General features: G+C 37.2%; 1 long non-coding RNA gene across 4 annotated transcripts; it reads left to right on the forward strand.

Annotated features, from left to right (window-relative positions):
- Positions 1-757: 757 nt before the first annotated feature.
- LOC120072762 (uncharacterized) lies at positions 758-19,118 on the forward strand. 4 transcript variants are annotated; one of them, XR_016528201.1, is made up of 7 exons: positions 758-1,227; positions 1,326-1,379; positions 2,380-2,448; positions 2,966-3,365; positions 3,446-3,547; positions 3,649-3,706; positions 19,037-19,118. It is a non-coding gene; the product is annotated as an uncharacterized LOC120072762 (long non-coding RNA). The 4 variants fall into 4 exon arrangements; XR_016528198.1 differs by lacking the exon at positions 19,037-19,118 and adding an exon at positions 9,966-10,142; XR_016528199.1 differs by lacking the exons at positions 3,649-3,706; positions 19,037-19,118 and adding exons at positions 1,460-1,551; positions 1,635-1,702; positions 2,155-2,200 and having other exon boundaries at positions 2,966-3,547.
- Positions 19,119-20,166: the final 1,048 nt, after the last annotated feature.

A 20,166-nucleotide genomic window follows, 5' to 3' on the forward strand; every position in this document is an offset into this window, starting at 1 on the left:
ATTTAATACTTAGAGGATTTCTCTTTGATTGACTAGAGAACAATGCATTGTCCATTGTAAATTTTGTTCTAGGAAAAATAATATTTCCTTTTCCAAAACTTTCAATCAAGTTTGCAGAACCTGATATTGTATTTACTTTTACTTTCAGCATTGTTAATTTGGAAAAATATTTTTTATTTGTAAGTATTATGTGTGTGTTGCACTGTTTGCCAGACATAGATCCTCTTTGCTCATTTTTGAATCACCCAACATATGAAAATGATCCATGTTTCTTTAGAACCTATCTTTTGCGGGAAAAATGACAAGAGCTCATACTGATAATGTGTTGTGAAATTGAGGAGCACAACGGGAACACAGATATGGAGAAAATATAATATAATAATATTAAATATATAAAATATAATATAAAATAAAATAACTAAAAACATAAAATAACCAAAATTATAAAATTGGATAATATGTAAATTAGTAAAATTTTGAAGTGGAATTCTCACCAATGTATGTGTAATTTTAAGATCGATCAAATGCCATTGTTTGTACACAAAGTGGTAAGTAGGATGTGAATTTACATGGACACCAAGCATGAATAATTACAAAGCACATGGACAACATGAAGAGTGACACATGATTTTGGGACACAAAGCAATGTGCATCTATTTATTATTATAATATTCATAATATTATTTTAATGTATATTATTTTATTTTATTTTAATTATTTTCTCTTTAAAACTCACCTTCTCTCCTTCTCTTTCTTTGCACGCCCCGAACCCCCCCTCCCCCGCTTCCGTTTTCTCCTACAGCTGCAAAGCCCTGTCTGCCAGCCCCAGTCGATAATGCCGCCCATCTCGTCGGAAATCCCAGTCGCGCGCCATGCGTCTATGCCACACTGACGTTCGCGCCTCGACTCTTTCGTTCAATGTTGCTTGGACCACGCTGCTCGGATTTGTACGCATCATCGGGTTTCTTTCCCTCACCGCCGACCCCAAGTGTCGTCGATTGAAGTCATCTAGCCACGCCGATTTCCTTCATTCACCGACCTAGCCACGAACGTCCATTCGTCCATGCTGTTCGCAAGCTTCCAGCCGACGTCCCCCAGTTTCGACCGTTTGTTCGCCCAGATCTGAAGTTGTCTTCGTCCGTTTGCATCGTCGGATCTCATCTCTGCTGCTGCCAGCCACGTTGTCAGTCGTTTCGCCATCAGTCTTCATTGTTCGTCTCTGGTTGGGTGAGTTGTGGTGTTTGTAAAGGTATTTTAGAGGTATCTTGTATACCCACTTTTGATTGTTTCCAAAATGTTAACACCCATTGGATTTCGAATTTCAGATTCAAAAGATTGGGCCTTGTGAATCGCCGTCCAGCAAGATTTATGATCATTTGGTAAGTTTAGCAAGAGTTTTGTTAATTTTTTGGTTTGCCTTTTTGGTTTAGTGTGGGTTTAATGTTTGGTTGGGTTTTAGATTTTGATTGAGACCCCTCAAATTGGCTTGTTTCTGCATTGAATTTTATATTCGTGGTTCGAGTGAAGTGTCGATTTGAACAAATATTTCAGGTAAGTGTTTTGGATGTATTGATATGAATTTGTGATTTTGGCTATATTTTAGGATTGGAATTAAATTTTGATGTTTGCTTTAGGCTCAATTCAAGGTTCTTTTTAGGCAAGAAGAAAAATAAATTTGTTGAGATTGTGCTCAAAGTATAAGGTAAGTATTACTACTGGAACTTCCTACGTGTCAGGCAAGAAAATTTAAGTTTTAGAGGTTCTGAGGTTGTTTGTTTAGAGGTTCTGAGGTTGTTTGTTTAGAATGATGTTTACATATGACTTCATGTATTTGAGATTTTGGGGAACTTATTATGCATGAAAGATGTTTGAATGCCAGTATGACTTCAGTATTTTTGTTATATGAAACTCTGATTGATTTATGAGTATGATGACGTGTATTTACATGTTATGGAACTTTTTTATAATGCATGTGATGTTTACTATAGTGATAGTATCCTTAACGATAGTTAGAAACCCACCAGAGGTGGTGACCTCCTTCGGGGTTCACTAGAGGTTGTGCTTCCTACGGGATTCACTAGAGGTGGTGCTTTCTTTGGGATTCGCTAGAGGTTGTGTTTCCTTCGGAATTCACTAGAGATGTGTTTCCTTCAGGTTCATCAGAGGTTGTATTTCCTTCAAGATTCACTGGAGGTTGTAGGTACTTTTACTACGGTAGGATAAGTCCAAATATTTATTTATGTTCCATAAAAACTAGAGAATTATGTATGTTCACCAGAGGTCGGTATCTAGAGGACATAGATGCCTAGCCTGACCCCGGTAGTGGGATTATTTACTGAGTATTTTATACTCATCATTTCCATGTTTTATTTTTTTTAGGTAAGTGTAAGGACGTGTCACATGTCAGCGACTGACAAACAAAATCCGTGGTCGAGTTACTGGGACTAGGTATATGCTTCCACGCATATTTTCAAGTTTTCCTATGTTTTACTTTCCTGTTTTGGTATTTAAAATCTCACAGTTTTGTTACTTGCCTTGTGGCTTTTAATAAGGTTTTCTAGATGGATTTCCTTTTATGATTTGTTTAGGTACCTTGTGACTTGATTTTTATTTATTTAGTTTTAATGAAATCTTTTAATTTACATTATTTATTTGGTATTTATTTACCTATGAAAAGGTGTCGTTTAAATTTCATGCATGCATGTCTATAGAAACGGCCTAACTTGAGTCATAGGGAGTTTGGTCATTTCAGTTGGTATCAGAGCCTATATTTTGGGTTCTGAAGACTGACTTACTACGTAGGTCTAGATAGTCCATGTGGCCTAGTAACGGATTCCTCGTCAATGCTAGGTATGTCTTACTAATAAAAGTTTTTAATATATGTGTATGAGACTAGTTGACGTAATAGTAAACATGTTCCATTGAAGAGGGATCCAGTGAGAGTTGATCTATGAGTTCATGACAGGACATGACACCTAAGCTTAGAGCAAGGAAGACAATTAAAGGAGGGGTTCGGGACCCCCAGTGCAGCACCCACAAGTCCAGGACCTTCCCCCACCAGGGGTGCAGGAAGAGGGAGTCAGAGGAAGTCAGAATGTCCCGACAGCTTTGAACCCACCTACGACTCAAGTTGATGAGAAAGCAATGGAAGCGAGAATGAGGGAAGCTGTGGCATCATCCCTGGTGGAAAGATTACAATACCTTATCCGCAGTGCAATGGCAGGGTGGACTGCTCAGAACCAGATTCAGCAGGAGCAGATGCCATTGTAGGAATATATCAGCAACAACGGAAGCACAAAGATCATTTAAGCACTCTAATTCATTGATTTTGAAAAAAATATAAAGCATGCTCTTGTAGAAAACAAGTAAGTTTCATGACATACCTTTTGTAGAACTTCTTCAAAGCTTGTTCTCCAGCTGCAATCTTCTCCAAATTTTGTTGCAGACCACCTCAAGATCTTCCTCACTATTCTCTTGGTACTCTATATCGAGTTGTGGGACTCAAAACAAACTTGAATTAAGGGATGAAGGAGAATAGCTCACAGAAGTAATCTTGTTAAAGAACCCTTTCTTCAACTCGAATTTTCTCTAAAATTCTCTCTTGATTGCATGCCCGAAATTCACTCAAAACTCTTCATTATATTGCAGATCAACATACAAGGGAGATAGTTGCATGGGTTGCACCTCATGCTTGGAGTTAGACAAGGTAAAGATGATGGCTTTTGTGTGAGCAAGTAAAAAGATGGATAATGGAAAACATGAATTTTCTATTTTAGTGTTTTGTTTTTCAAATTTCCAATTTTATCAAAAATCAAAACTTGATTTTTTAAAATCCATTTTGATTTTAAAAACTGAAAAATAAAATTAATTTCATAAATTAGTTTTTAAATAAAACTTAATTAATTTAATATAAAATATTAAATTAATTTTTACACACATCCATCTTTATATATTTAAATCATATTTAAATATAAATTCTCCTATTCCGTTTTATTCTCTAATTAAACATGTAATTATATCTCATATAATTATTTATTCCCTTAATTCTAATTTGAACATTTCAAATTAACTTGTCACGCTATTCTAGAACTAGTAGGGGGACCTCGCGGACCTAAAGATCATGGGCTCCAACGATTCGAGATTAATTGGCTAAACTCATTAGACCAGATTAATCCTCATTTGTTAACTAATGGGTCATTCCACTAAAATCTATAGTTGCACTCCCTTCACTGTAGATATATTATGTCCACATGATTTAACCATAATCAGCAAGTCGACCCTTCACAGGTTGTTTGTAATAACGACTGAGTCAAATATCTGTTTTACCCCCGAGATTACATCTTATGCCTCAAATTCGTACTGATTCTCTAATGAACAACTGGTTTGTGATCCAATCATTAAACCAAACTCTCTCAGCCTAGTGAGAGGGTGAGACCCTTGTTCAAGACCTGGATTCAGTACTTGAGAGAACAACCTTTCTCCTATCCTTAAATCGGGTAGGCATGAACTACGTCTTGCACCCTATGTCCATAGTTATCTATTAGGTTTTACCCCTGAAATGGGATTCTTATTGAGCTGGCACTATTGAGCCAACCATCTCTTATGCAAATCTAAGGGTAATCCCGAATAAACAAGAGTTCATAGTTAGCTTAGAATTAAGATCGAGTTACTCAGGTTATCTAGGTAAAAAATTCAATCTTATACAGTAAACAACGTTATAAAATAAGAGTGACTTATTTCTTGGTCCGATCTTATGCAAACTCATTGCATAAGACGCCCCCACTCCTCATATCATAACATGTACGAATTAGGATCACATCGTATGTAGCACTTTACAACGCTTTGTAACAACTACAGAGTAGGCCGCATCCAATGGTGTTACTAGAATAAGGTACCCAATCTTATTCATGTACCATAGATCAGTTTGACTATTTACTCGAACCTGATCCATTCTTATGTCTTCATATAAAGTTCAAGTACTCATATAATAGTCATGGGTCTTAGTTTATTGGATTTAGGCTTTCATACAATTTATGAAATCAATAATAAGTATATTGATTATAGAAAATATTTATCATTTTACAAACTGCGAGTTTTAGGACATAAAACCCAACAACCACATATTCAGTTGTAGCAGACTCAGAACATGCAGGACCTGTCCCTTGAAGCTAAACACTTGAGGGATTTGAGAAAGTTTGACCATCGCCCCTGCGATGGATCATTGAGGGATCCTACGAAGGTAGAGATGTGGCTATCCTTGATCGAGATGATCTTTCGCTACATGAAGTGTTTAGAGGAACACAAGCTCCATTGTGCAGTTTTATGTTGACAGACAACGTAGAGATTTGGTGGCGTTCAGTGGAGAAGATGATTGACACCAGTGGGGGACTTGCGACGTGGGATCAGTTTAAGAAGCGTTTCTACGAGAAGTATTTCTCGACCAACACTCGATACAATAAGCAAGTTGAGTTATTAAATCTGAAATAAGGGGTTATGTCAGTGGAGGAATACGAGTAGGAATTTGATAAGCTATCCCACTTTGCACCTGAGTTGGTAGCCACCGAGGCAGCAAGGATAGAGAGGTTCGTTCAGGGTTTGAGGAGTGGGTTACGAGGTATGGTGCATGCCTTGGACCTCTAGACGTACGTCGCGGCACTACGGGCAACCATGAGGAATGACGCTGATTCCCATGCGGGAGAAAAGTACAATAAATCATTCGAAATTGGGACCTCTGCAAGACAGAAAAGGAAGGTAGAGCTAAGAGCTTTTGAACCTCAGCAAAAGAACCAGAATACGAGTACTGCTCCATGTCAGTGTGGATGGCAGGGCCCTCAAGCAGTAATTGTCAAAAAAGATAAGCCGGTCTGTTTAACTTGTGGTAGACGTCACTTGGGACATTGTCTGATATGTACTAGGGTTTGTTTTCGGTGTTGTCAGAGAGGGGCACATGTCGGAAAATGCCCAAGGAAGAATGCGTCTGAAAACAGGGGCCAACCTATGAGCTCATTTCAAGGAGGCCCAAGTCGTCAACAGTAGCATGGTATAGTGTTTTCCCCAACTCGACGAGAGGCTGAGAAATCCGACAGAGTTGTGATAGGTACGTTCCTCATCTTGGGACATTATATATTAGTTTTTTTTTACTCCGGTTCATCACACTCATTCATATCTTCAACATTTGTAAAGCATGCCATGTTAGGATCAGAACCCTTACAGTATGCCCTGTCAGTTTTCACTCCATTAGAATAAATCATGTTAGCTACTAAAAAGATAAAGTCATGTCAGGTAGAAATAACAAATCATGTATTAGGTGTGACCCTAAAAAACCATATCAGTTCATCATTTTCATATAACTTATGAAAAACACCCACCAAAACTCAAATTAACACTAATTGAGTGCTTAAATCACACTCTGATACCAATTATTAGGATATACTAGCAAGCAATAGAAACATACAAAATCAATAAGCACTCTATTTATATTTAATTTGAGTTCTAAAATCATGCTTAAACATAAGCTTTAGAAAAAAGGTTTCTAAATTACATACCTTTGATGAGTTCTCGCAATTCCAAGCTGGTCTTCATGGGATTCCAACTCCCATTCAAAAGTGAATCGTCAAAAGATCTTCTCTACTATTCTCAACCTTGAATTTGAGCGGTGGAACTCATATTGGAGTGAATTTGTGAAGGAAAATATGGGTTTTTAGATGATGAACAAACTTTTTGTAGAAAAACCTTTTTTTAGCAGTAAGCCTCTTCTTCATCAACAAAAATGGAGTGTTTTATATATTATCCACATGCAAGTCCTCAAGTTCAACAACCTTGACACATCAATTTGCTGAAGAAAGTGGGAAATGCATGTATTTCATGGAGAAACACCTCATACTTGTGAAAATGTGGGAAGATCCCACTCAAGACTAATTTCCAATTTTGTCGTGTTTAATTTCAAATTTTAATTAATTTAAAAAATTACCAAAAATTTGATTTAATTAATTCATAATTAATTAAATTTAAAACATCAAAATTCAATTTCTCAAATTGAATTGAAATTGAAAATTAATTTGTTTTTTTAATTAATTAAATAACAATTTGATATCAAATATTAAATTAATCACACACCTAATTTTAAACATGAAAATCCTATTCATATAATTAATATTTAAATAAATATATTATAAACTCTCCAATTTCATTTAATTTCAGTAAATTAAACATTAATTTATTATATCAAAATAATTATACAAACTCTAATTTTAATTTGAACATTTCAAATTGAAATTCATTTTGAACAATTCAAATTGATATTATTTCAAAGTCACTCAATTTATTAATTCAAGATGTTCATGTTTTACGAGCTAGTAGAGGGACCTTATAGACCTACAGATCATGAGCTCCGACGATTTAAGATTAATTGGCTAAAACCCTTTAGACCAAATTAATCAGTATTCCCTAACTATCAAGTCACACCACTATAGCTCGATAGTTGCACTCTCCTCACTGTAGAAATATTTGTGTCCACTTGATTTAATCATAATCAGTAAGTCGACCATTCACAGGTTATTCGTAATAATGGTTGGGTCAATATGTTATTTTACCTCGATATCACATCTTGCTCTTTAAGTTCCATTGATCTTCTAATGAATAATTGGTTTGTGATTCAATCACTAAACCAAATCCCTCTCGGGCCAATGAGAGGGTGGGGTCCTGTGAAACCCGGATTTCCATTTTTCCTACTTAAGCAGGTGATTAAGAGATTAACTCGGTGAAAGTTAAAATTTATGTTGAAATGAAGGAAATTTCTAGGTGTTGAATAGATTTTCCTTGAGTAGTTGAGTTAAGCTTAAATTGATGAAAAACTGACTAAGTGTTGGACTAGGCAGTCCTATGCATTGGCCTTAAGATCTTGGAAAGATTACTTGGGTAAAGGGAAAAATTTGGAAATTTGGCTAAGTATAGAACGTTGTGTGGTATGCGTTGGTGAAGGAAGATGGTTGTGTGGGATGCGTTGGAAGGGACCAATGCATTGAAAGAGGTTGTGTTGATGCGTTAGAAGGGTTGTTGGTGGATGGCATACGACTGAAGGAAGGAAAATGAAAGTGATGCGTTGAAGGGTTAGATGGCACAAGGGTAGGCGAGGACACGGGCAAGGCATGTGGCATGCGTCGAGTGCCCATGCACAGCGTGCAGCCCATGCGTTGAGAAGGCCAAGCACTACCAGACGCCCAGCCATGCATCGAGCAACCTTGGCCAAACTGCCCAGGCATGCGTCGATACACCCAGCCCATGCGTTGAGCGCTACCTAGCGAGCCGAGCGCGCATGCATCATTGCCCAGCGCCCATGCTACACACCTATGTGTTGGTGACTAGTGCCCATGCCAAGCGCCATGCATCGATGCCAAACGAACGATACGTTGATGCCGAGCGAGCTGTGCATCAAGAATGAGTGACCATCCTATGCGTTGGTAATGGTTGGCTCTTGCGATGGCTAAGTTGGATTGCGATGGTAGTGAGATGGCTTGCACGATAGATACGTTGGACAAAGGCCATGCGATGAGCTAGGTTGGATGCGTTGGTGATGTACTATGCATTGATGGCCTATTATGCATTGATAGCCTAATATGCGTTGAACATCCAAGAGTTTGTGGACGCATATGAAGGATGAACTCATGGAGGATGTCATCCGGACATGTGACTTGTTAGGAAGAATTCTTAAGCCTTAAGTAAAAGAGATGGCAGCATAAGAAGACATACAAAGTCAAGGGCCATGCGTTAGTGAAAGGAGAAGAAGACACATTGGTTGTACTGATGCAAGATTACGTTGATGGTGTAAGGAAAAGACACTTGGTCATGCGGCCAAGTAGGAGGTGTCAGCCATAGAGCAATCTTGGACGCCTATAAATAGAGCCAAGGACTTCAGATGAAAACTCAAATTCTCTTCAAAAGACATAAAGAAGAGTGTATGGGGAGGAAACCATGTGTTGGTAGCAAGACCATGCGTTGGTCAAGAGGTTCCAAGAGGGGAGATGTTGTCGGGCAGAAAAGACAGGAAGTAGCATCAACTTGGAACGAGGAGCCTAGTTTTCATGGTGTTGCCAGAGAAAAAGCTCCAAGGAATCGGGCTGGAGAATGAGGAAAAGACAGAAGGGTCGAACTTCAGAAAGGAAAGTTCCTTATTGCACCAGGAGTTATGAGCTAAGATTTTATGTTTTGATGATTCAAGGGTAAGCTGGGCCAGTCTTAATGTTTTGATGATTCCGGACAAACCACGAGGAGTTATGAACTAAGATTTTATGGATTCAAAAGGGAAACCAAGGAAACCTAAAGAACTTCGGAAAGGAAAGTTCCTAACTAACCAAGGTGAATGGTTATTGTGTGTTGTATTGTTGATATAATTACTATATATAGGTAAATATATATAGGGGATAATGTTAAATTGGCATGATTAGGGATATATGTTTATCTGATTACTATGCTTGTTAAGATATTGCTTCTATGTTTGTGTTGGAAACTGGAATTGTACCTGGGATATATAGTTAGCATGCTTGAAAAGGTACTTGGCGTGAAAATATAGTCGGTTTCAGTCGATGGGAAATTATAGCGGTGACGACCGACGGAAAATATAGTCAAGTTATCTAAGCATAGCTAGCGGGAAAAATAGTCGATGTGCACTTTGGCGGGATAATAGGGTTCGGGGAAAGTTTCCATAGGAATTGTTGATACATTGCTTGAGTATACGTGTGAAAAAGTTGGGGATGTTTTATTATGTGATAACTAGTGGTTAAGCTGGGAATTGTCCAACGGTCTGGCTAGAAAATAATAATGAACTTGCGGTAGTATTCTTGTTGACTATGTATTACTTTCCCAAAAATATATTTCTATTGACAAAGTTATTTGTTTATCTAAAGGCACCACTCACTGAGCTTTATAGCTCATGTCTTCCATGTTTTATGCTTTATCCCTCCCCCCAGGTAGCGAAAGGTGAGGAGTTCCAGGGTGTTGCTAAGGTTAAGGTCTGCCACAAGCCACAGTTACACTTCTGGAGGGTTTTACAATTGTTATTGTAAACTTTGTTGTTAAGTCTTGGAATTGTATAAACGCTACATTGTTGTAATAAAATGGGCCTACTTAATCAGTTGATTGTTGAATTTCTTCATTGGTACCAGAGTTATTTCTATAAGAGTTATTAGGCAGTAAGTGTCAACAAAAGGGTTGATAACTGCTATCAATCACGCCCTTTCTCAGGCTCGGAGGGTGGTCTGGGGCTGGGTGTGATAGGTCCCTTGTTTAAGATTTGGATTCAGTACTTAAGAGAATAACCTTTCTTCTATTCCTAAATCAGGTAGGTGTGAATTCCTTATTGGACCCTACGTCCCCAGCTATCTACCTGGTCTTACATCTGAAATGGGAGGTTTATTGAGCCGGCGCTGTTCAGCCAACCCTCACCTATGCAAATCTAAGGATAATCCTGAATAAACAGGATTCATAGTTAGCTCAGGATTAATATCGAGTTACCTAGGTCATCTAAGTGAAATAGTCAAAATCTTAAACAGTAAACAACGTTAGAAAGTAAGAATGACTTATTTCTTGATCCGATCTTACGCAAACTCATTGCATAGGACGCCCCCACTCCTCATGTAAATACATGAATGAATCAGGATCACTTCGTCTGTAGCACATTTACAACAACTTGTAACAACTACAAAGTGGGCCACATCTAATAGTGTTATCAGAATAAGGCACCCAACCTTATTCTTATATTATAGATCATTTTGACTATTTACTCGAACCTGATCGAATTTTATGTCTCCACATAAACTTTAAGTAGTCATATAATATCCATGAATCTTAGTTTATTGGATTTAGACTTTATAAGTGCAATTTATAGATTTCAATAACAACTTTATTGAAGTAATTGATGGAAATTGAAAATGAGATTTCCATGAGCAGCGGAACAAGATTATTCCAAATTACAATTATGAATGACATATATTTACAGTCGACTTCTAAACAAGCGGTTATACAAATAATTCCAGAAATTACAACATGAATAACAAATATACAGAGGGAAAAACTGTAGAACAAATTCAGTAGTGTCTCCACGCTCCAATGCACGACTCTGATCGAACAACAGCAACCACGAACACTCGATCTACACGGCCACAACACCGCACGAAAACTGCATGACACTTCGCGCTCGTCTTCAACGATCTCCTCGGCCATGAACTCTTCCGCAACACGAACGACCTATACAGCACCACAAACGACCTCCACAGAACCTCGACGGTGTCGAGTTGAGTCTGACACCACCAACAAGGCTACCTTGGTATTCTCGGTGTGAGAATCTAGAGGGTGGGCTCTCTTCGGACTTGGTATGAGGCAGACGAAGGAGGAAACAACGATCGCGTACACGACTGGGCAAGTGGGAGATGGTGGAGACCTATCGTATAGGTCGATGTCCAATCGTTTAAATAAAGCTATGCGATCGTCTAGCAAAAGATATGTGATCATTTAGTATATCATTTAACTCGGTCTGTCGTGTACAGACTCTACACGATCGTTTACCTTGGGCCAACGATCGTCTAGCAAAGCTATGCGATCGTTTAGCTCGCCCAGCCGTCGTTTAGTAAATCCGAATTTACTTGACGACTTCGTGAGTTCTTTTGCGCGAGAGAAAACTCAAAATCCTTTTCAATCTTTTGTAAAAAACATCTTTTAGAAAATAAGAAACCACTTTTCTTTTAGACTCACGGTTACCATGATCCAATAACCACCCACTAGTTTGGTTATTTAAAAGAAAAAGAATTAATTATCCAATAATTAATATTATTATAAATATAAATGATAACCAACTAATCATACTATATTTATAACCTATAGTTTTAATATTTCATCTCATGAAACATATAAACCATAGTTCTTTTTCTATTCCATGGTACTTAATGTAAATCTAATTTAAATCAATCCTCTACTATATGTATCTCATACATTATACCGATTATATCATATATAATCAAAATACCTCTTGTCAATTGAACATTTCAAATCAAAACCAAGAACTGATCCCCAATAGAATCCAAGCTACCAAGGGGATCTCATGGACCTGTAGCTTCGAAGCTCCAATGGTACGTGAATAACTGACTAAACTCTTTAGTCACGGGATCCACCATCCATTAACTGCTAGACACTCCACTAAATACCAATAACTGAACTCTTCTTACTACAGATATATTACGTGTCCATCTTAACCAATCAGCAGTGCGACAACCCTTCACAGATCGCTCGTAAGTATAGCTGGGCCAATAACCGTTATACCTCTGTAGTTACATCTGTCTCCTTAAGTACCACTAATCCTTCTAATGAACATAAATCATAGTCCTACTATGACTGAGTCTTCTCTTCGAAAGAGAAGCTGTAGCCACTATGTTCAAGCCCCGGAATCAGCCATTAAGGGAGCAATCTCTCTACTTATCCCTACTTCGGGAAAGAAGTGAATTCCATATTGTGGATTGAGTTTCCAACTCCCAAATCAGACAAGTCCCTCAAAAGGTAGGCATGTTGGGTTGACAATCTGGCCACTCTCACCCATACTAATCAAAGGACCACCCTCAAAGGCAAGAGTTCCCAAAACACTCAGGATTGAGGTCGTGTGTCACATCTCATCCCAGACTACCCTCTGAGTCTAGGAAAGGATATGACTGCAGTAGTTATCAACCTTTTTGCTGACACTTACTGCCTAATAACTCTTGTGGAAATAACTCTGACACCAATGTATAACTCATATACAGCGGATGCCTCAATGGCAAAAAAGTTTATTAATTCAAAAACACAACATATTTAGAGTAATTACATCATTAGATTCACAAGTCCCGATGCCCAAAACCCTAGTCCCTATATGAACAACTGTAACATGTGTACAATATTTACAGTAACCACCTAGCAAACGGGTTACAATATCTTTGTCCTTTAGTGGCAGAGTAGATGCAGAGCTATCTCTTGAGGATTTGACCACTACCTGGGGGAAAGGAAAATATTTGAAAACAGGGTGAGCCTTCTAGCCCAGTGAGTGACTTAAGAAAGATAATTGATTCTCATGCAATAGTCTCAATAAAGAGATGAAACTGAAATATAAACTTATACAGTAACCTTGTACTGCAGTATAAACATTTTCCAAGCATAAAACATATAAAGCTGTTTTTATCAGAAAACATTAATACTGTTTCTTAGTTGAGAATAACCCTGTTGTGGTTAAATCCCAATACCAACTGCTAGTCAAGAGAGAACCATTTTGCTCAATCTCTGACTTTAACTACCTACGTGTACGTGGCCATACTAAGTACCGTCATACCTTAGTTACTTCTGCTCAGATACCTTTTCTAAACTTGTCCTTCAGTATCAAGCTGCTCAGATACCTTCTCAAATGTTCTTCGGTATCAAGTAGGTTGGATACCTTCTCAAATGTCCTTCGGTATCGCGTTTCAAGTAAAACTAGTCATAAATAACTTTCTTTAAAGCATGTAAAGTATAACGCATATAAAACAATTCTTTAAAGATAGTAACATATGCTGGGTATATTTAACACACATACATAGTTTTTCAATAAAATTTTCATACATGCATGCGTTTAAAACATAACTCATGGTTTGCTTAGAAATTACTTTATAAAACTAGCTGGCATGAGAATAATCTTTTTTTTAAAACATGGTTTCTTAAAACATTGTAAATATTTTAGTTACTCACCTTTTCGTCTAGGAACTTTTCAATCTAGAAGTTCTTTGTCTACCTCGGGCTCCCTTTTGAACCCTTAAAATCCGAATTCAATTTAAAACTCAGATTACTCATAGTTCTAAGCCTTATTTTGAGATACTTCCTTCTACAAACATGCTTTAAAATATCTCAGAAAGATTACCCTAAAATATGAGCTTAGAACTCTTCGTGTTTTGACAGGAATCACAAAATCTTCAAGACTGGCCTAAGCTTACCCGATAGCTTGACCCCTCTGTCTTTTTCACAGTTTCCAACCTGATCCCTTAGAGCTTCTTCTACGGCAGCCCTACCCTGAAAACTAGACTTGCAGAGCTTTCAGGTGGCTTTGGAATCCCTTCAAACGCACGAGTATACTGGGAGAACTCCTCATCCCAAATTGATGCTATTTTCAGACTCCACTGCCTACTACGTCTCTTCTTGAAGCTTTAATGATCAACGCATAGATTTGCTATCAACACAAAGTTAATCAACTTTCCCACTCTTCTTAATGTCTTTTGAATTGTAATTTGAAAAGAAGTCCTTGGCCCTATTTATAGGCGTCCAAAAACTCTCCAAGGTCGATACCTCCTACTTGGCCGCATGTCCAAGTGTTTTTTCCTCACACTATCATTACAACCTTCAATCAACGCAATCTAAGGTGTCCTCTTCATCATTAGCCAACACAAAATGCTTGATTTTGCATGTCCTATTGTGAAACCATCTCATTTGCTTAAGGTTTAAGATTTCTTCCCAACAAGCCACATGTTTGAATGACGACCTTGCATGAATTTATCCAACCTCATATGCGTTTACCACAAATGCTCCCATCCATTGCCGCAACCTACCTATGTCCGGACACCGTCAACCGGCGCATGCGTCCACAAACCCTTGGATGTTCAACGCATAGCATATGCCTAACGCATAGCGCACATGTCCAGCGCATAGCACATCACCAACACATAGCACATCACTAATGCATAGTACATCACCAACGTATAGTACATTACCAATGCATAGCACATCAACAACGCATAGTACATCACCAACGCATAGCACATCATCAACGCATAGCACATCACCAAGCATAGCACAGCCGCGTCCAACGCCGCATGCCATCCATCGACGCATTCCTCGCACTGCATCATCGCATGCCCTTGCATCACCGCATGCCCTCACATCACCGCAAACTAACAACGCATTTCCTTCGGTCGCATGCCTTCGTATCCATCGTGTCCAACACATCCATTGCACCGGCCTCCATCGCCGCATGCCTCTATCCATCGCATCCATTGCATCAAACGCATCCAACGCATCCATCGTATCCAACATCCAACGACCTTGGATGCGTAACTTGAGGCTGCCGCATGCGTTGTTCTAACCCCTCAATATGTTTGGCTGCCACATGCGTTGTTCTTGGCCACACTTTGGCTTCCTTCAACGCCCCAAACAACCTCTAAATTATCAAGGCCAACGTATGGACAACACTTAGTCAATTTTCTTACTTCCAACGCATGGGTTATACTTAGACAATTTTCCAAGCTTTTCTCAAGAGTCAAGTTTTCAAATTCACACTTTTCTTCTAATTTCTCACCCTTTTCTCTACCATTACACATTAGTTTCCACATCAACCTACTCACCACACTGGTCTCAGTAGGGAACATACTCAAGTAGAGAAATTAGGGTTCAGGGTTCACATTTACCTCCCCCTTATAAAAATTTCGTCCTCGAAATTTTGCTACAAGTCCATCAATTAAACAACTTCGGATACTTGTTTATGATTTGCTCTTCGGCCTCCCATGTTGCTTCTTCCATGCTATGGTTTCGCCATAGTACCTTTACCAATGGGATTGTCTTATTCCTTAAGACTTGTTCTTTTCTATCAAGAATCTCCACTGGTTCTTCTTCATAAGACAAATTATCTTTCAACTGTACTGGATGCTCAGGCAATGCATGGGTAGGATCTGGCATATACTTTCTAAGCATTGTCATATGAAACACATCATGGATTCGAGATAATTCGGAGATAAATCCAATCTATATGCCATTGGGCCAACTCTTTTTATTATCTTGTAAGGTCCAATATACCTCTGGCTTAATTTCCTTTTCCTACCAAACCCGAGTATTCCTTTCCATGGAGATAACTTAAGAAATACTTTATCACCAACTTCAAATTCCAATTCTCTTCTCCGCTTATCGACATAACTTTTTTTCCTGTCTCAAGCTGTCTTAAGATTATCTCTTATAATCTTAACATTGTCTGATGTCTGCTGCACAAGTTATGGACCTAGTAATTTTCTTTCACCGACTTCATTCCAATATATCGGAGTTTTACATGGTCTTCCGTTTAATGCCTCATACGGTGCCATTTCGATACTCGTATGGTAACTGTTGTTATACACAAATTCGATCAACGACAGATGCGTATCCCAACTGCCTTTGAACTGCAATACACATGCTCTCAGCATGTCCTCTAAGGTCTGGATTGTCCGCTCAGACTGACCATCCATCTGTGGATGAAAAGCTGTACTGAAATATAACTTGGTACCCATAGCTTTCTTTAAGCTAGGCCAAAACTTCAATGTAAACCTGGAATCTCGATCTGATACAATTGAAATTGGAGCCCCAAACTGACTCACAATTCGATCAACATACAACTTAGCTAATTGGTCTAGGCTAAAGGTAACTTTAACAGGTAAAAACTTAGCTGTTTTTGTCAATCTATCCACAATTACCCATATACCATCATAGCTCGCTGGTATCCTAGGTAACCCAAACAGGAAATCCATCGTAACATGCTCCCATTTCCATTCTGGTATTGGGAGTGGATTAAGTAATCTTGCTGGCCTCAGTCTTTCCGGCTTTACTTGTTGACATATTAGACACCTGTCAACATACTTTGCTATTTCTCTTTTCATACTAGACCACCAATACGATGTCTTTAATGTTCTGTACATCTTCGTACTGCTTGGATGCATAGCATAAGCTGAACTATGTGCTTCTTCTAGAATAACTTGTTTAAGTGCTAAGTTATTAGGTACGCATATCCTACCTTCTTTTAATAGCAATTTGTCTGCTCTTAACTAGTAGTCCATCCTCAGACCTTTACCTACTTCTTCAGCTAACTTCTAAAGATTAGAATCCTTTAACTGTTCACGTAAAATATCCTCTACGAGAGTAGGACGTACTTGAAATAAAGCTAGTAAACCTCCTGTTTGACCAACTGATAATACTGCCTTAGCATTATACAACTCATGTATCAGTGCACCTTTCACTGAACAGATACTAGCTCTGGCTGATCTGGTCTTTCGACTTAGAGCATCAGATACCACATTTGCTTTACCTGGGTGGTAATCAATTGTACAATCATAATCTTTGATCAACTCGATCCATCTTCTCTGTCTCAAGTTCAACTCCTTCTGATCAAAGATATATTTCAGACTTTTATGACTAGTGAATATATGACAACGCTCACCAAACAGGTAATGTCTCCACAACTTAGAGCCAACACAACTGCTGCTAACTCTAAATCGTGCGTAGGGTAGTTATATTCATGCTTCTTTAACTGTCGAGAAGCATAAACTACTACCTTTCCTTCCTGCATTAGCACACATCCTAACCCTTGTTGGGATGCATCACAATAGACCTCAAACTCTTTACCTGGTGTAGGTAAAGTTAATACTGGTATTGATACTAACCTCTGTTTCAACACTTGAAAACTTTGCTCGCATTCTGGCGACCACTCAAACTTTGCATCTTTTCTGATCAGGTTTGTCAATGGCAGAGCTATCTAGAAAAGCCCTCCACGAATCTCCTGTAATAGCCTGCCAAACCTAGAAAATTGCGTACTTTTGTTACATTCATGGGTCGTTCCTAATTGACTATTGCTTCTATCTTTTGGGAATCAACACTAACTTCGTCAGCTGAAACTATGTGCCCAAGGAATACGACTTGATTTAACCAAAAATCACACTTACTAAACTTGGCATATAACTTCTTTTCCCTTAGCATCTGCAATACCATCCTCAGATGTTCTTTGTGCTTCTCTACGCTACTAGAGTATACTAGTATATCGTCTATGAAAACTATCACAAACTGATCTAGATAAAGATGAAATATCCTATTCATCAAGTCCATAAATACCGCAGGAGAATTCGTAAATCCAAACGGCATTACTAGGAACTCATAATGTCCATACCTAGTTCTGAATGCAGTCTTTGGAACATCTGTGTCTTTCACCCTCAACTGGTGATAACCTGATCTCAAATCTATCTTAGAGAATACCATTGCTCCCTTTAACTAATCAAAGAGATCATCTATACGAGGCAATGGGTACTTATTCTTAGTAGTCATCTTATTCAACTGTCTATAGTCTATGCATAATCTAAGAGTACCGTCTTTCTTCTTGACAAATAAGATTGGCGCTCCCCAAGGCGACACACTGGGTCTAATGTACCCCTTATCCACAAGTTCCTATAACTGAACTTTTAACTCCTTCAATTCTGTTGGTGCCATCCTATATGGTGCCTGGGATATAGGTGTTGTACTTGGAACTAACTCAATAGTCAAAATATTCAAACATATGTATAGTCCAAATATTCAAACATATGTATAGTCCAAATATCCAAATATTCATTGCAATTTTTCATTCAGATGTATAGTCCAAATATTCAAACATATGGTTCGTACCTATCAAATTATCTAAGTCCATTTCTTTCAAAAAAAAAAAAAAACATTATCTATTACAATTTAAATATTGTAGATAATGATAGTACTGATATATTAGCAGAAGTTCTTGTCCTTGTTCAACTCATGGAAATTTTTCTCACTCCCTTCTATATTTCATGCTAGCAAATGGACATCCCTAGTTGAGTGATGATTACTAATTCCAACATAAATATAGCTCATTGCATAAGACATTTGTTTTTTTTTTTTGGATTTGTAGTTTAAAATTTTCGTCCATATCTATTATACTAAAAATAAAATTTGGATTAAATAAAGTAATTTTAAAATAAAATCATATAATTTCTAAACAATTTTTTTCCATTATCTTTTTTTTTTTAAATAATTATCTTCTAATAAAAGATTGAAAATAAATTTGAATATAAAAATAATTGAAATAATAAGTGCTAAATTAGGACAATTGTGAGTACTTATTTTTCAAACATTGTAACTTCCTGTTTTTAGGCTTTAAAATTTTAAACTTAATATTATAACGGATTTATTTCACTTTTAATTTAGTATTAAAATGGACAAGCATCAAAATAAGTAAAACTCAACTTAGCATATTGCTTGTTAGGTTGCTTCGAGAAATCTCCTTTCTTTTCTATCCATCTAGAGGTGCAGACACATCTACATAGATAACAGGTGTCGGCTAAAGTCAGAGGTTGGATTCCATACCACACATATAATAAAATAAAAAGGAAAAAAGAAAAAAGAATTTTACATCAGTTGGTTTATTCTTGCATAGACAACTGTTGTTTTGACTTTTAATATATCCTTTTTAACTTTGACTCTTCTCCACCGAGTCTCCAAACTAAACATAAAAATATAGAGAATTTCCTTTTATTTATTGTGCCACATCAATATGTTCTTAAAGATAAAGTAGAATCCACTAAAATATCAATATGTTCTTAAAGATAAAGTAGAATCCACTAAAATATTAATATAAAGTCCATTAATATTTATGAAGTTAAACTTATAATGTAAAGGGTGTATAGTACTCCATAAAGAACAGAGCCCGTAGCCCTTCAATCAATTCAAATTATTTATTCACTTGTCCTATTAAAAAATCCTTGGTATCATGATTTGTTGGGCATATATTCTTTTTATTAAAATTTAAATTTGTATAGTCATAAAATTTCAATTTAGTAAATAATAGATAGTAGATTGATTTTTTAAAAATATAATATGATCTATTAGACACAATTTAATTTTATATATAATATAACAATTAATATTTAGCATCTCTCACTAGAGAACAAATCTACTCATGTTATCGCAGCTTTGGACTCCTCTCATGGCTGTATTTTGATTGGAAAAGATTCTTTTACATTGTGTTATTTCCCTCCTTGTTAGGTGTGGTTGGTTGTTGTGTTGTTTGTATATATATTTAAATATACACACATGTAACTTGTAAGAAACCTATTGGATATAAACTTGAAACTATAGCTCGGGTTGGTAACCATTTTTTTTAATTTTTATTTTCTAAAATTAAGTCTATTTCATCCACATTTCTTACAATAATTTACATATTTCTTAACTACAATGGTTAAATTCTTAGTCAAATTTCAAAAAACAAAAATAATTTCTGAAAACTACTTTTTCTAGTTCTCAAAATTTGGCTTAGTTTTTTAAACCTTTGGTGAAAAGTAGATAACAAAAGAAGAAATTTGGAGGTGAAAGCAGTATCCATAAGCTTAATTTTAA

This window comes from Benincasa hispida, chromosome 3 (assembly GCF_027475165.1).
Source record: "Benincasa hispida cultivar pf3 chromosome 3, pf3_genome.v1.1, whole genome shotgun sequence".
NCBI classification, from domain to species: domain Eukaryota; kingdom Viridiplantae; phylum Streptophyta; class Magnoliopsida; order Cucurbitales; family Cucurbitaceae; genus Benincasa; species Benincasa hispida.